At 52.1% G+C, this 17,638-nt stretch overlaps 1 pseudogene; it reads right to left on the reverse strand.

Annotated features, from left to right (window-relative positions):
- LOC135521383 (low-density lipoprotein receptor class A domain-containing protein 4-like) overlaps positions 1–17,311 on the reverse strand; it is a 69,229-nt pseudogene extending 51,918 nt beyond the window's left edge.
- Positions 17,312–17,638: the final 327 nt, after the last annotated feature.

The following is a 17,638-nucleotide window of genomic DNA, read 5'->3' on the forward strand; positions in this document are numbered from 1 at the left end:
CACAGAGCCAGACCCCACTACAGCCCACAGAGCCGGACCACACTACAGCCCACAGAGCCAGACCCCACTATAGCCCACAGAGCCAGACCCCACTATAGCCCACAGAGCCAGACCCCACTACAGCCCACAGAGCCAGACCCCACTACAGCCCACAGAGCCAGAACACACTACAGCCCACAGAGCCAGACCCCACTACAGCCCACAGAGCCAGACCCCACTATAGCCCACAGAGCCAAAAAGGAGCCAGACTGAAAGTACTGAACAAAACAAAGCTCCATTGAGAGTCAAACCAAAGAAGTGAAACTAATGTCAGTCAGTAACACAGAGCTGGGTTTGACTTCAGCTCTCTGGTTTGGAATGAATGTACAAGAGACTAATTATGGAACATTACTAACAGAAACACACTGTCTAACGCCATAAACACCAACACACACCACAACCAGCACTGGGCAGGGGAGTGAGGGATCCTAACTAGTATTGGACAGGGGAGTGAGGGATCCTAACTAATATTGGTATTGGAGTGAGGGATCCTAACTAATATTGGTACGGGAGTGAGGGATCCTAACGAGTATTGGACAGGGGAGTGAGGGAATCCTAACTAATATTGATATGGGAGTGAGGGATCCTCACGAGTATTGGACAGGGGAGTGAGGGATCCTAACTAATATTGGTATGGGAGTGAGGGATCCTAACGAGTATTGAACAGGGGTGTGAGGGATCCTAACTAGTATTGGTATGGGAGTGAGGGATCCTCACGAGTATTGGACAGGGAAGTGAGGGATCCTCACGAGTATTGGACAGGGGAGTGAGGGATCCTAACTAATATTGATATGGGAGTATCCTCACGGTATTGGACAGGGAAGTGAGGGATCCTCACGTGGACAGGGATCCTAACAAGTATTGGACAGGGGAGTGAGGGATCCTAACTAATATTGGTATGGGAGTGAGGGGAGTATCTGTATTGACAGGGGAGTGAGGGATCCTAACTAGTATTGGACAGGGGAGTGAGGGATCCTAACTAGTATTGGACAGGGGAGTGAGGGATCCTAACGAGTATTGGACAGGGGAGTGAGGGATCCTAACTAATATTGGTATGGGAGTGAGGGATCCTAACGAGTATTGGACAGGGGAGTGAGGGATCCTAACTAATATTGGACATGGGAGTGAGGGATCAACTAGTGATCTCCTCAACACCTGAACAAACTACAACACTGACACCAGTCTGGGATCCTAAGAGGATTGGACAGGATGATGGATCCTAACAACATTGAATGGGAGTGAGGGACCTGGTCTTGGACAGGATGATGGATCTGTATTGGACACCAGAGGACCTGGATCTACAGGATGATGGGTCTGGGAGTGAGGACCTGGTATTGGACAGGATGATGGGTCTGACAATATTGGTATGGGAGACAACTAGAGGACCTGGTCTACAGGGCTGTTTGATGATGGCTGTCTGACAACAGAGATGTGGTCTACAGGATGATGGCTGGACCTGGTCTACAGGATGATGGCTGTTTGACAACAGGTCTACAGGATGGCTGGGTCTACAGGATGATGGCTGTCTGACAACAGAGGACCTGGTCTACAGGATGATGGCTGTCTGACAACAGAGGACCTGGTCTACAGGATGATGGCTGTCTGACACCAGAGGACCTGGTCTACAGGATGATGGCTGTTTGACAACAGAGGACCTGGTCTACAGGATGATGGCTGTCTGACAACAGAGGACCTGGTCTACAGGATGATGGCTGTTTGACAACAGAGGACCTGGTCTACAGGATGATGGCTGTTTGACACCAGAGGACACCAGAGGACGTGGTCTACAGGATGATGGCTGTTTGACACCAGAGGACCTGGTCTACAGGATGATGGCTGTCTGACAACAGAGGACCTGGTCTACAGGATGATGGCTGTCTGACACCAGAGGACCTGGTCTACAGGATGATGGCTGTTTGACAACAGAGGACCTGGTCTACAGGATGATGGCTGTTTGACAACAGAGACACCAGAGGACCTGGTCTACAGGATGATGGCTATCTGACACCAGAGGACCTGGTCTACAGGATGATGGCTGTCTGACAACAGAGGACACCAGAGGACCTGGTCTACAGGATGATGGCTATCTGACAACAGAGACACCAGAGGACCTGGTCTACAGGATGATGGCTGTCTGACACCAGAGGACCTGGTCTACAGGATGATGGCTGTCTGACAACCAGAGGACCTGGTCTACAGGATGATGGCTGTCTGACAAGAGACAGAGGACCTGGTCTACAGGATGATGGCTGTCTGACAACAGAGGGACCTGGTCTACAGGATGATGGCTGTCTGACAACAGAGACACCAGAGGACCTGGTCTACAGGATGATGGCTGTCTGACACCAGAGGACCTGGTCTACAGGATGATGGCTGTCTGACACCAGAGGACCTGGTCTACAGGATGATGGCTGTTTGACACCAGAGGACCTGGTCTACAGGATGATGGCTGTTTGACACCAGAGGACCTGGTCTACAGGATGATGGCTGTTTGACACCAGAGGACCTGGTCTACAGGATGATGGCTGTCTGACAACAGAGGACCTGGTCTACAGGATGATGGCTGTTTGACAACAGAGGACCTGGTCTACAGGATGATGGCTGTTTGACAACAGAGGACCTGGTCTACAGGATGATGGCTGTTTGACAACAGAGGACCTGGTCTACAGGATGATGGCTGTTTGACACAGAGGACCTGGTCTACAGGATGATGGCTATCTGAGAGGACCTGGTCTACAGGATGATGGCTGTTTGACAACAGAGGACCTGGTCTACAGGATGATGGCTGTTTGACAACAGAGGACCTGGTCTACAGGATGATGGCTGTTTGACACCAGAGGACCTGGTCTACAGGATGATGGCTGTTTGACAACAGAGGACCTGGTCTACAGGATGATGGCTGTTTGACAACAGAGGACCTGGTCTACAGGATGATGGCTGTTTGACACCAGAGACACCAGAGGACCTGGTCTACAGGATGATGGCTGTTTGACAACAGAGGACCTGGTCTACAGGATGATGGCTGTTTGACAACAGAGGACCTGGTCTACAGGATGATGGCTGTCTGACAACAGAGGATGTGGTCTACAGGATGATGGCTGTTTGACAACAGAGGACCTGGTCTACAGGATGATGGCTGTTTGACAACAGAGGACCTGGTCTACAGGATGATGGCTGTTTGACAACAGAGGACCTGGTCTACAGGATGATGGCTGTCTGACAACAGAGGACCTGGTCTACAGGATGATGGCTGTTTGACACCAGAGGACACCAGAGGACCTGGTCTACAGGATGATGGCTGTTTGACAACAGAGGACCTGGTCTACAGGATGATGGCTGTTTGACAACAGAGGACCTGGTCTACAGGATGATGGCTGTTTGACAACAGAGGACCTGGTCTACAGGATGATGGCTGTTTGACAACAGAGGACCTGGTCTACAGGATGATGGCTGTTTGACAACAGAGACACCAGAGGACCTGGTCTACAGGATGATGGCTGTTTGACAACAGAGACACCAGAGGACCTGGTCTACAGGATGATGGCTGTTTGACAACAGAGGACCTGGTCTACAGGATGATGGCTGTTTGACAACAGAGGACCTGGTCTACAGGATGATGGCTGTCTGACACCAGAGGACCTGGTCTACAGGATGATGGCTGTTTGACAACAGAGGACCTGGTCTACAGGATGATGGCTGTCTGACAACAGAGGACCTGGTCTACAGGATGATGGCTGTTTGACAACAGAGGACCTGGTCTACAGGATGATGGCTGTTTGACAACAGAGGACCTGGTCTACAGGATGATGGCTGTTTGACAACAGAGGACCTGGTCTACAGGATGATGGCTGTTTGACAACACCAGAGGACCTGGTCTACAGGATGATGGCTGTTTGACAACAGAGACACAGAGGACCTGGTCTACAGGATGATGGCTGTCTGACAACAGAGGACCTGGTCTACAGGATGATGGCTGTCTGACACCAGAGGACCTGGTCTACAGGATGATGGCTGTCTGACACCAGAGGACCTGGTCTACAGGATGATGGCTGTTTGACAACAGAGGACCTGGTCTACAGGATGATGGCTGTTTGACACCAGAGGACCTGGTCTACAGGATGATGGCTGTTTGACACCAGAGGACCTGGTCTACAGGATGATGGCTGTCTGACACCAGAGGACCTGGTCTACAGGATGATGGCTGTCTGACAACAGAGGACCTGGTCTACAGGATGATGGCTGTTTGACACCAGAGGACACCAGAGGACGTGGTCTACAGGATGATGGCTGTTTGACACCAGAGGACCTGGTCTACAGGATGATGGCTGTTTGACAACAGAGGACCTGGTCTACAGGATGATGGCTGTTTGACACCAGAGGACCTGGTCTACAGGATGATGGCTGTCTGACAACAGAGGACCTGGTCTACAGGATGATGGCTGTTTGACAACAGAGGACCTGGTCTACAGGATGATGGCTGTCTGACACCAGAGGACCTGGTCTACAGGATGATGGCTGTTTGACACCAGAGGACCTGGTCTACAGGATGATGGCTGTCTGACAACAGAGGACCTGGTCTACAGGATGATGGCTGTTTGACAACAGAGGACCTGGTCTACAGGATGATGGCTGTTTGACAACAGAGGACCAGGGACGTGGTCTACAGGATGATGGCTGTTTGACAGAGACAGAGGACCTGGTCTACAGGATGATGGCTGTTTGACAACAGAGGACCTGGTCTACAGGATGATGGCTGTCTGACACCAGAGGACCTGGTCTACAGGATGATGGCTGTCTGACACCAGAGGACCTGGTCTACAGGATGATGGCTGTTTGACACCAGAGGACCTGGTCTACAGGATGATGGCTGTCTGACACCAGAGGACCTGGTCTACAGGATGATGGCTGTTTGACACCAGAGGACCTGGTCTACAGGATGATGGCTGTCTGACAACAGAGGACCTGGTCTACAGGATGATGGCTGTTTGACACCAGAGGACCTGGTCTACAGGATGATGGCTGTTTGACAACAGAGACACCAGAGGACCTGGTCTACAGGATGATGGCTATCTGACAACAGAGACACCAGAGGACCTGGTCTACAGGATGATGGCTGTTTGACAACAGAGGACCTGGTCTACAGGATGATGGCTGTTTGACAACAGAGGACCTGGTCTACAGGATGATGGCTGTCTGACACCAGAGGACCTGGTCTACAGGATGATGGCTGTTTGACACCAGAGGACCTGGTCTACAGGATGATGGCTGTCTGACACCAGAGGACCTGGTCTACAGGATGATGGCTGTCTGACAACAGAGGACCTGGTCTACAGGATGATGGCTGTTTGACAACAGAGGACCTGGTCTACAGGATGATGGCTGTTTGACAACAGAGGACCTGGTCTACAGGATGATGGCTGTTTGACAACAGAGGACCTGGTCTACAGGATGATGGCTGTCTGACAACAGAGGACCTGGTCTACAGGATGATGGCTGGTCTAGGATTGGCTGACACCAGAGGACCTGGTCTACAGGATGATGGCTGTTTGACACCAGAGGACCTGGTCTACAGGATGATGGCTGTCTGACAACAGAGGACCTGGTCTACAGGATGATGGCTGTTTGACAACAGAGGACCTGGTCTACAGGATGATGGCTGTCTGACAACAGAGGACCTGGTCTACAGGATGATGGCTGTTTGACAACAGAGGACCTGGTCTACAGGATGATGGCTGTTTGACACCAGAGGACCTGGTCTACAGGATGATGGCTGTTTGACAACAGAGACAGAGGACCTGGTCTACAGGATGATGGCTGTCTGACAACAGAGGACCTGGTCTACAGGATGATGGCTGTCTGACAACAGAGGACCTGGTCTACAGGATGATGGCTGTTTGACACCAGAGGACACCATGATGGACACCAGAGGACCTGGTCTACAGGATGATGGCTGTTTGACAACAGAGGACCTGGTCTACAGGATGATGGCTGTCTGACAACAGAGGACCTGGTCTAGATGACACAACAGAGGACCTGGTCTACAGGATGATGGCTGTCTGACAACAGAGGACCTGGTCTACAGGATGATGGCTGTCTGACAACAGAGGACCTGGTCTACAGGATGATGGCTGTTTGACACCAGAGGACCTGGTCTACAGGATGATGGCTGTCTGACACCAGAGGACCTGGTCTACAGGATGATGGCTGTTTGACACCAGAGGACCTGGTCTACAGGATGATGGCTGTCTGACACCAGAGGACCTGGTCTACAGGATGATGGCTATCTGACAACAGAGGACCTGGTCTACAGGATGATGGCTGTCTGACACCAGAGGACCTGGTCTACAGGATGATGGCTGTTTGACAACAGAGGACCTGGTCTACAGGATGATGGCTGTTTGACAACAGAGGACCTGGTCTACAGGATGATGGCTGTTTGACAACAGAGGACCTGGTCTACAGGATGATGGCTGTCTGACAACAGAGGACCTGGTCTACAGGATGATGGCTGTTTGACAACAGAGGACCTGGTCTACAGGATGATGGCTGTCTGACAACAGAGGACCTGGTCTACAGGATGATGGCTGTTTGACAACAGAGGACCTGGTCTACAGGATGATGGCTGTCTGACAACAGAGGACCTGGTCTACAGGATGATGGCTGTTTGACACCAGAGGACCTGGTCTACAGGATGATGGCTGTCTGACACCAGAGGACCTGGTCTACAGGATGATGGCTGTCTGACAACAGAGGACCTGGTCTACAGGATGATGGCTGTTTGACAACAGAGGACCTGGTCTACAGGATGATGGCTGTCTGACACCAGAGGACCTGGTCTACAGGATGATGGCTGTCTGACAACAGAGGACCTGGTCTACAGGATGATGGCTATCTGACAACAGAGGACCTGGTCTACAGGATGATGGCTGTCTGACACCAGAGGACCTGGTCTACAGGATGATGGCTATCTGACAACAGAGGACCTGGTCTACAGGATGATGGCTGTTTGACAACAGAGACACCAGAGGACCTGGTCTACAGGATGATGGCTGTTTGACAACAGAGACACCAGAGGACCTGGTCTACAGGATGATGGCTGTTTGACAACAGAGGACCTGGTCTACAGGATGATGGCTGTTTGACAACAGAGGACCTGGTCTACAGGATGATGGCTGTCTGACAACAGAGGACCTGGTCTACAGGATGATGGCTATCTGACAACAGAAGACACCAAAGGACCTGGTCTACAGGATGATGGCTGTCTGACACCAGAGACACCAGAGGACCTGGTCTACAGGATGATGGCTGTCTGACAACAGAGGACCTGGTCTACAGGATGATGGCTGTCTGACAACAGAGACACAGAGGACCTGGTCTACAGGATGATGGCTGTCTGACACCAGAGGACCTGGTCTACAGGATGATGGCTGTTTGACAGCAGAGACACCAGAGGACCTGGTCTACAGGATGATGGCTGTTTGACAACAGAGACACCAGAGGACCTGGTCTACAGGATGATGGCTGTCTGACAACAGAGACACCAGAGGACGTGGTCTACAGGATGATGGCTATCTGACACCAGAGGATGTGGTCTACAGGATGATGGCTGTCTGACAACAGAGACACCAGAGGATGTAGTCTACAGGATGATGGCTGTTTGACACCAGAGGACACCAGAGGTCCTGGTCTACAGGATGATGGCTGTCTGACACAGAGGACCTGGTCTACAGGATGATGGCTGTTTGACAGCAGAGGACCTGGTCTACAGGATGATGGCTGTCTGACACCAGAGGACCTGGTCTACAGGATGATGGCTGTTTGACAACAGAGACAACAGAGGACCTGGTCTACAGGATGATGGCTGTTTGACACCAGAGGACCTGGTCTACAGGATGATGGCTGTCTGACAACAGAGGACCTGGTCTACAGGATGATGGCTGTTTGACAACAGAGGACCTGGTCTACAGGATGATGGCTGTTTGACAACAGAGGACCTGGTCTACAGGATGATGGCTGTCTGACAACAGAGGACCTGGTCTACAGGATGATGGCTGTTTGACAACAGAGGACCTGGTCTACAGGATGATGGCTGTCTGACAACAGAGGACCTGGTCTACAGGATGATGGCTGTTTGACAACAGAGGACCTGGTCTACAGGATGATGGCTGTTTGACACCAGAGGACACCAGAGGACCTGGTCTACAGGATGATGGCTGTTTGACACCAGAGGAGGGCCTGGTCTACAGGATGATGGCTGTCTGACAACAGAGGACGTGGTCTACAGGATGATGGCTGTCTGACAACAGAGACACCAGAGGATGTAGTCTACAGGATGATGGCTGTTTGACACCAGAGGACCTGGTCTACAGGATGATGGCTGTTTGACACCAGAGGACCTGGTCTACAGGATGATGGCTGTCTGACAACAGAGGACCTGGTCTACAGGATGATGGCTGTCTGACAACAGAGGACCTGGTCTACAGGATGATGGCTGTTTGACAACAGAGACACCAGAGGACGTGGTCTACAGGATGATGGCTGTTTGACAACAGAGACACCAGAGGACCTGGTCTACAGGATGATGGCTGTTTGACAACAGAGGACCTGGTCTACAGGATCTGTTTGACAGGATGATGATGCTGTTTGACAACAGAGGACCTGGTCTACAGGATGATGGCTGTTTGACACCAGAGGACCTGGTCTACAGGATGATGGCTGTTTGACAACAGAGGACCTGGTCTACAGGATGATGGCTGTTTGACAACAGAGGACCTGGTCTACAGGATGATGGCTGTTTGACACCAGAGGACCTGGTCTACAGGATGATGGCTGTCTGACAACAGAGGACCTGGTCTACAGGATGATGGCTGTCTGACAACAGAGGACCTGGTCTACAGGATGATGGCTGTCTGACAACAGAGGACCTGGTCTACAGGATGATGGCTGTTTGACAACAGAGGACCTGGTCTACAGGATGATGGCTGTCTGACAACAGAGGACCTGGTCTACAGGATGATGGCTGTCTGACAACAGAGGACCTGGTCTACAGGATGATGGCTGTCTGACACCAGAGGACCTGGTCTACAGGATGATGGCTGTTTGACACCAGAGGACCTGGTCTACAGGATGATGGCTGTTTGACACCAGAGGACCTGGTCTACAGGATGATGGCTGTCTGACACCAGAGGACCTGGTCTACAGGATGATGGCTGTTTGACAACAGAGGACATGATGGCTGTTTGACAACAGAGGACCTGGTCTACAGGATGATGGCTGTTTGACAACAGAGACACCAGAGGACCTGGTCTACAGGATGGATGGCTGTTTGACACCAGAGGACCTGGTCTACAGGATGATGGCTGTCTGAGAACAGAGGACCTGGTCTACAGGATGATGGCTGTTTGACAACAGAGGCTGTCTGACACAGAGGACCTGGTCTACAGGATGATGGCTGTTTGACAACAGAGGACCTGGTCTACAGGATGGATGGCTGTTTGACACCAGAGGACCTGGTCTACAGGATGATGGCTGTCTGAGAACAGAGGACCTGGTCTACAGGATGATGGCTGTCTGACACTAGAGACACCAGAGGACCTGGTCTACAGGATGATGGCTGTCTGACAACAGAGGACCTGGTCTACAGGATGATGGCTGTTTGACAACAGAGGATGTGGTCTACAGGATGATGGCTGTCTGACAACAGAGACAACAGAGGACCTGGTCTACAGGATGATGGCTGTTTGACAACAGAGGACCTGGTCTACAGGATGATGGCTGTTTGACAACAGAGGACCTGGTCTACAGGATGATGGCTGTCTGACACCAGAGGACCTGGTCTACAGGATGATGGCTGTCTGACAACAGAGACACCAGAGGACCTGGTCTACAGGATGATGGCTGTTTGACACCAGAGGACCTGGTCTACAGGATGATGGCTGTCTGACACCAGAGGACCTGGTCTACAGGATGATGGCTGTTTGACACCAGAGGACCTGGTCTACAGGATGATGGCTGTTTGACACCAGAGGACCTGGTCTACAGGATGATGGCTGTTTGACAACAGAGGACCTGGTCTACAGGATGATGGCTGTCTGACAACAGAGGACCTGGTCTACAGGATGATGGCTGTCTGACAACAGAGGACCTGGTCTACAGGATGATGGCTGTCTGACACCAGAGGACCTGGTCTACAGGATGATGGCTGTTTGACAACAGAGACACCAGAGGACCTGGTCTACAGGATGATGGCTGTCTGACAACAGAGGACCTGGTCTACAGGATGATGGCTGTCTGACACCAGAGGACCTGGTCTACAGGATGATGGCTGTTTGACAACAGAGGACCTGGTCTACAGGATGATGGCTGTTTGACACCAGAGGACCTGGTCTACAGGATGATGGCTGTTTGACAACAGAGGACCTGGTCTACAGGATGATGGCTATCTGACAACAGAGGACCTGGTCTACAGGATGATGGCTGTTTGACAACAGAGGACCTGGTCTACAGGATGATGGCTGTTTGACAACAGAGACAACAGAGGACCTGGTCTACAGGATGATGGCTGTCTGACACCAGATGACCTGGTCTACAGGATGATGGCTGTCTGAGAACAGAGGACCTGGTCTACAGGATGATGGCTGTCTGACACCAGAGGACCTGGTCTACAGGATGATGGCTGTTTGACACCAGAGGACCTGGTCTACAGGATGATGGCTGTTTGACAACAGAGGACCTGGTCTACAGGATGATGGCTGTTTGACAACAGAGGACCTGGTCTACAGGATGATGGCTGTCTGACACCAGAGGACCTGGTCTACAGGATGATGGCTGTTTGACAACAGAGACACCAGAGGACCTGGTCTACAGGATGATGGCTGTTTGACACAGAGGACCTGGTCTACAGGATGATGGCTGTTTGACAACAGAGGACCTGGTCTACAGGATGATGGCTGTTTGACAACAGAGGACCTGGTCTACAGGATGATGGCTGTCTGACAACCAGAGGACCTGGTCTACAGGATGATGGCTGTTTGACACCAGAGGACCTGGTCTACAGGATGATGGCTGTTTGACAACAGAGGACCTGGTCTACAGGATGATGGCTGTCTGACACCAGAGGACCTGGTCTACAGGATGATGGCTGTTTGACAACAGAGGACCTGGTCTACAGGATGATGGCTGTTTGACACCAGAGGACCTGGTCTACAGGATGATGGCTGTTTGACACCAGAGGACCTGGTCTACAGGATGATGGCTGTTTGACAACAGAGGACCTGGTCTACAGGATGATGGCTGTTTGACAACAGAGGACCTGGTCTACAGGATGATGGCTGTTTGATGGCTGTTTGACAACAGAGGACCTGGTCTACAGGATGATGGCTGTTTGACAACAGAGGACCTGGTCTACAGGATGATGGCTGTTTGACAACAGAGGACCTGGTCTACAGGATGATGGCTGTTTGACAACAGAGGACCTGGTCTACAGGATGATGGCTGTTTGACACCAGAGACACCAGAGGACCTGGTCTACAGGATGATGGCTGTCTGACACCAGAGGACCTGGTCTACAGGATGATGGCTGTCTGACAACAGAGGACCTGGTCTACAGGATGATGGCTGTTTGACAACAGAGGACCTGGTCTACAGGATGATGGCTGTCTGACAACAGAGGACCTGGTCTACAGGATGATGGCTGTTTGACAACAGAGGACCTGGTCTACAGGATGATGGCTGTCTGACAACAGAGGACCTGGTCTACAGGATGATGGCTGTTTGACAACAGAGGACCTGGTCTACAGGATGATGGCTGTCTGACACCAGAGGACCTGGTCTACAGGATGATGGCTGTTTGACACCAGAGGACCTGGTCTACAGGATGATGGCTGTTTGACAACAGAGGACCTGGTCTACAGGATGATGGCTGTCTGACAACAGAGGACCTGGTCTACAGGATGATGGCTGTCTGACAACAGAGGACCTGGTCTACAGGATGATGGCTGTTTGACAACAGAGGACCTGGTCTACAGGATGATGGCTGTTTGACACCAGAGGACCTGGTCTACAGGATGATGGCTGTCTGACAACAGAGGACCTGGTCTACAGGATGATGGCTGTTTGACAACAGAGGACCTGGTCTACAGGATGATGGCTGTTTGACACCAGAGGACAATGGTCTACAGGATGATGGCTGTTTGACAACAGAGGACCTGGTCTATCAGGATGATGGCTGTTTGACAACAGAGGACCTGGTCTAGGATGATTGTGTCCTTTCCTGGCAAGATGACCTGGTCATCAGACCAGACAGACCATAGCAGACAGCACCAGACCAGACCTGGTCACACAGGATGATGGCTGTCAGACACCAGAGGACCTGGTCTACAGGATGATGGCTGTTTGACAACAGAGGACCTGGTCTACAGGATGATGGCTGTTTGACATCAGAGGACCTGGTCTACAGGATGATGGCTGTCAGACAACAGAGGACCTGGTCTACAGGATGATGGCTGTCTGCACCAGACCAGAGGACAGACCATAGGTCAGCACAGGATGAGACCTGCTGACTGACAGACCTGAAACAGACCATAGCAGACAGCACCAGACCAGACCTGGCCAGCACAGATGATGGCTGTCAGACACCAGACCAGACCTGGTCTACAGACATAGGCAGACAGCATCAGACCAGCCAAACAGGACATAGCTGACAGCACCAGACCAGACCTGGCCAAACAGGACAATAGCAGACAGACATAGCAGACAGACCACCAAACAGACAATAGCAGACAGCACCAGACACAGACCTGGCCAAACAGACCTGGACAGGACCAGACCTGGCAGACAATGCACAGCACCAGACCAGACCTGGTCAACAGGACAATAGCAGACTGACACCAGAGGACCTGGCCAAACAGACAATAGCAGACAGCACCAGACCAGACCTGGCCAAACAGACAATAGCAGACAGCACCAGACCAGACCTGGCCAAACAGACCATAGCAGACAGCACCAGACCAGACAGACCATAGCAGACAGCACCAGACCAGACAGACCATATCAGACAGGATAGCAGACAGCACCAGACCAGACAGGATAGCAGACAGCACCAGACCAGACCTGGCCAAACAGACTGATAGCAGACAGCACCAGACCAGACAGCACCAGGTCCAGACAGGCCATAGCAGACAGCACCAGACCAGACCTGGCCAAACAGACTATAGCAGACAGCACCAGACCAGACAGCACCAGACCAGACAGGCCATAGCAGACAGCACCAGACCAGACCTGGCCAAACAGACTATAGCAGACAGCACCAGACCAGACAGCACCAGACCAGACAGGCCATAGCAGACAGCACCAGACCAGACCTGGCCAAACAGACTATAGCAGACAGCACCAGACCAGACAGCACCAGACCAGACAGGCCATAGCAGACAGCACCAGACCAGACAGACCATATCAGACAGGCATAGCAGACAGCACCTGGCCAGACAGACCATAGCAGACAGCACCAGACCAGACAGACCATAGCAGACAGCACCAGACCAGACAGACCATAGCAGACAGCACCAGACCAGACAGACCTGGCCAGACAGACCATAGCAGACAGCACCATACCAGACAGACCATAGCAGACAGCACCAGACCAGACCAGACCATAGCAAACAGCACCAGACCAGACAGACCATAGCAGACAGACCTGGCCAGACAGACCATAGCAGACAGCACCAGGCCAGACAGACCATAGCAGACAGACCATAGCAGACAGCATAGACCAGACAGACCATAGCAGACAGCACCATACCAGACAGACCATAGCAGACAGCACCAGACCAGACAGACCATAGCAGACAGCACCAGAGCAGACAGACCATAGCAGACAGCACCAGACCAGATAGACCATAGCAGACAGCACCATAGCAGACAGCACCAGGCCAGACAGACCATAGCAGACAGCACCAGGCCAGACAGCACCAGACCAGACAGACCATAGCAGACAGCACCATAGCAGACAGCACCAGGCCAGACAGACCATAGCAGACAGCACCAGGCCAGACAGACCATAGCAGACAGCACCATAGCAGACAGCACCATAGCAGACAGACCATAGCAGACAGACCATAGCAGACAGCAAACATATTATAGCAGACAGACCATAGCAGACAGACCATAGCAGACAGAAACATATTATAGCAGACATAGCAGACAACAAACATACCATAGCAGACAGACCATAGCAGACAGACCATAGACAGCAAACATATTATAGCAGACAGACCATAGCAGACAGACCATAGCAGACAGCAAACATATTATAGCAGACAGACCATAGCAGACAGACCATAGCAGACAGACCATAGCAGACAGACCATAGCAGACAGACCATAGCAGACAGCAAATATATTATAGCAGACAGACCATAGCAGACAGACCATAGCAGACAGACCATAGCAGACCATAGCAGACAGACCATAGCAGACAGACCATAGCAGACAGACACTAGCAGACAGACACTAGCAGACAGACCATAGCAGACAGACCATAGCAGACAGACCATAGCAGACAGACCATAGCAGACAGACCATAGCAGACAGACCATAGCAGACAGACCATAGCAGACAGACCATAGCAGACATACCATAGCAGACAGACCATAGCAGACAGACCATAGCAGACAGACAATAGCAGACAGACCATAGCAGACAGCCACAGTGGTCTTTTGGTTATATGATGGCATCAGTTCATCCCAGCCGAACTGCCAAATCACCATCTAATATATCCTGCTGCCTTCCTTTTCTCGTGGTGTTGCTGTCTGTCTGCCTGGTCTCTGGGTAAGGGGAAATGACTGTCTGTCTGTCTGGCCCTGGTCCCAGGGGAAATGACTGTCTGTCTGTCTGGCCCTGGTCCCAGGGGTTGTGACTGTCTGTCTGTCTGACCCTGGTCCCAGGGGAAATGACTGTCTGTCTGTCTGGCCCTGGTCCCAGGGGTTGTGACTGTCTGTCTGTCTGGCCCTGGTCCCAGGGGAAATGACTGTCTGTCTGTCTGGCCCTGGGCCCAGGGGAAATGACTGTCTGTCTGTCTGGCCCTGGTCCTAGGGAAAACATGACTGTCTGTCTGCCTGGGTCCCAGGGGAAATGACTGTCTGTCTGTCTGGCCCCTGGTCCCAGGGGAAATGACTGTCTGTCTGTCTGTATAATAACTGTCTGCCCTGGTCCCAGGGAAATGACTGTCTGTCTGTCTGGCCCTGGTCCCAGGGGAAATGACTGTCTGTCTGCCTGGTCCCAGGGGAAATGACTGTCTGTCTGTCTGTCTGGCCCTGGTCCCAGGGGAAATGACTGTCTGTCTGTCTGGCCCCTGGTCCCAGGGGGAAATGACTGTCTGTCCCTGGCCCTGGTCCCAGGGGAAATGACTGTCTGTCTGCCTGGCCCTGGTCCCAGGGGGAAATGACTGTCTGTCTGCCTGGCCCTGGTCCCAGGGGAAATGACTGTCTGTCTGTCTGGCCCTGGTCCCAGGGGAAATGACTGTCTGTCTGCCTGGCCCTGGTCCCAGGGAAATGACTGTCTGTCTGTCTCACACTGGCCCTGGTCCCAGGGGAAATGACTGTCTGTCTGTCTGGCCCTGGTCCCAGGGGAAATGACTGTCTGTCTGCCTGGTCCCAGGAAATGACTGTCTGTCTGCCTGGTCCTGGTCCCAGGGGAAATGACTGTCTGTCTGTCTGCCTGGCCCTGGTCCCAGGGGAAATGACTGTCTGTCTGTCTGGCCCTGGTCCCAGGGGAAATGACTGTCTGTCTGCCTGGTCCCAGGGGAAATGACTGTCTGTCTGCCTGGCCCTGGTCCCAGGGGAAATGACTGTCTGTCTGCCTGGTCCCAGGGGAAATGACTGTCTGTCTGTCTGTCTGGCCCTGGTCCCAGGGGAAATGACTGTCTGTCTGCCTGGTCCCAGGGGAAATGACTGTCTGTCTGTCTGGCCCTGGTCCCAGGGGAAATGACTGTCTGTCTGCCTGGTCCCAGGGAAATGACTGTCTGTCTGTCTGGTCTGTCTGCCTGGTCCCAGGGGAAATGACTGTCTGTCTGTCTGGCCCTGGTCCCAGGGGATATGACTGTCTGTCTGTCTGTCTGTCTGTCTGGCCCTGGTCCCAGGGGAAATGCCTGTCTGTCTGTCTGGCCCTGGTCCCAGGGGATATGACTGTCTGTCTGTCTGTCTGTCTGTCTGTCTGTCTGTCTGTCAGTCTGTCAGTGTATGTCTGTCAGTCTGGTCCTGGGGTCCCATATGGCTGTCTGTCTGTCTGGTCTGTCTGACTGTCTGTCTGTCTGTCTGTCTGTCTGTCTGTCTGTCTGTCACACAACACACTGTCTGTCTGTAACAACATCTCAACACAACAACGTAACCCAGCAAGTCCCATGAAACTGTCAACAGGGTAATATATCTCCCTTCATAGCGTATTCCGTCTAAATGTTTTACAGTGTTGGAGTATGTGGCAGAAACTACTGCCAGTCTATGGCAATTACTGAACGACGACAGCAAGACGGTAACGTAACCATAAACGACTGACAGCGAACATACCAGAACACCAACCAAACACGGATATTTGACTGATAAAAAGTTCCCAAACCATAACCAAATTGTATTTAAATAATCCCCTACAATGTGTACCTCTCGTTTATAACACATCGTTGTTTACATGCGCGTAATCGATGCGTAAAAGGTAACATAGTGATAAATCACAGTAGAACAGACATCATTTCCAAAGCGGCATACGCGGTTTCCACTACAATGCTACTTACATATCTCCATTCCCTCCGGCTGGGGACCGGTGCAGTTACAGGAGCAAATGACATCAGAGTTGTTGTTGGGGCTGCCGGGTGCCGTTATGTTTTGCATGGGGCTACCCGGGAAAATGGGACCCCGGTAATAACACCGGACCGGGGAAGAGGCGCCGTGATCGGTCCTTCAAAACTTCCAGCCTGAGTCTCCGGTGCCCGTTCACATTCCCTTGAGTACGACATAATCCATATTGCTACCAAGTTAAAGTAATTTGTTTTAAAGTGTATCCGCATGCCATTTCTTCAGACTAGTACATTCTCAGACAGAGTGAGTAACGTTATCCGCCTGGCCGTGTAGTTCCGCTCTTTCTCCGCTGTACAGGGGAAAACACCTCTCCGGTCGACTGAAGGCTGGATGCACGGACTATGGCCCACCCCCAAACAAGGAAGTCACTCTCTTCAACCAGACGTGCAGAAGGGGAGAGGAGGAGGAGAGGAGGTTCGGGGCGACTCGGAACAGACTGGTGAGGTAGTGACAATAAGGGGTTTCGTTTATCTGGCCCGGGTTACCCCACTGGGAGGAGTTTACATCGGGTGAAATTGGATTGCATTGAGGCCCTTCGCTAGAGGGCCCGTGTAGGCGTGTTTTGCACTCTGTCTGTCTGTCTGTCTGTCTGTCTGTCTGTCTGTCTGTCTGTCTGTCTGTCTGTCTGTCTGGGTAAAGGGGGATACCGAGTCAGTTGTACACCTAATGTACACCTTCAACTGAAATGTGTCTTCTGCATTTAAGCCAACCCCTCTGAATCAGAGAGGTGCGGAGAGCTGCCTTAATGGACATCCA

Source organism: Oncorhynchus masou, chromosome 29, assembly GCF_036934945.1.
Source record: "Oncorhynchus masou masou isolate Uvic2021 chromosome 29, UVic_Omas_1.1, whole genome shotgun sequence".
In the NCBI taxonomy this organism is placed as follows: Eukaryota; Metazoa; Chordata; class Actinopteri; order Salmoniformes; family Salmonidae; genus Oncorhynchus; species Oncorhynchus masou.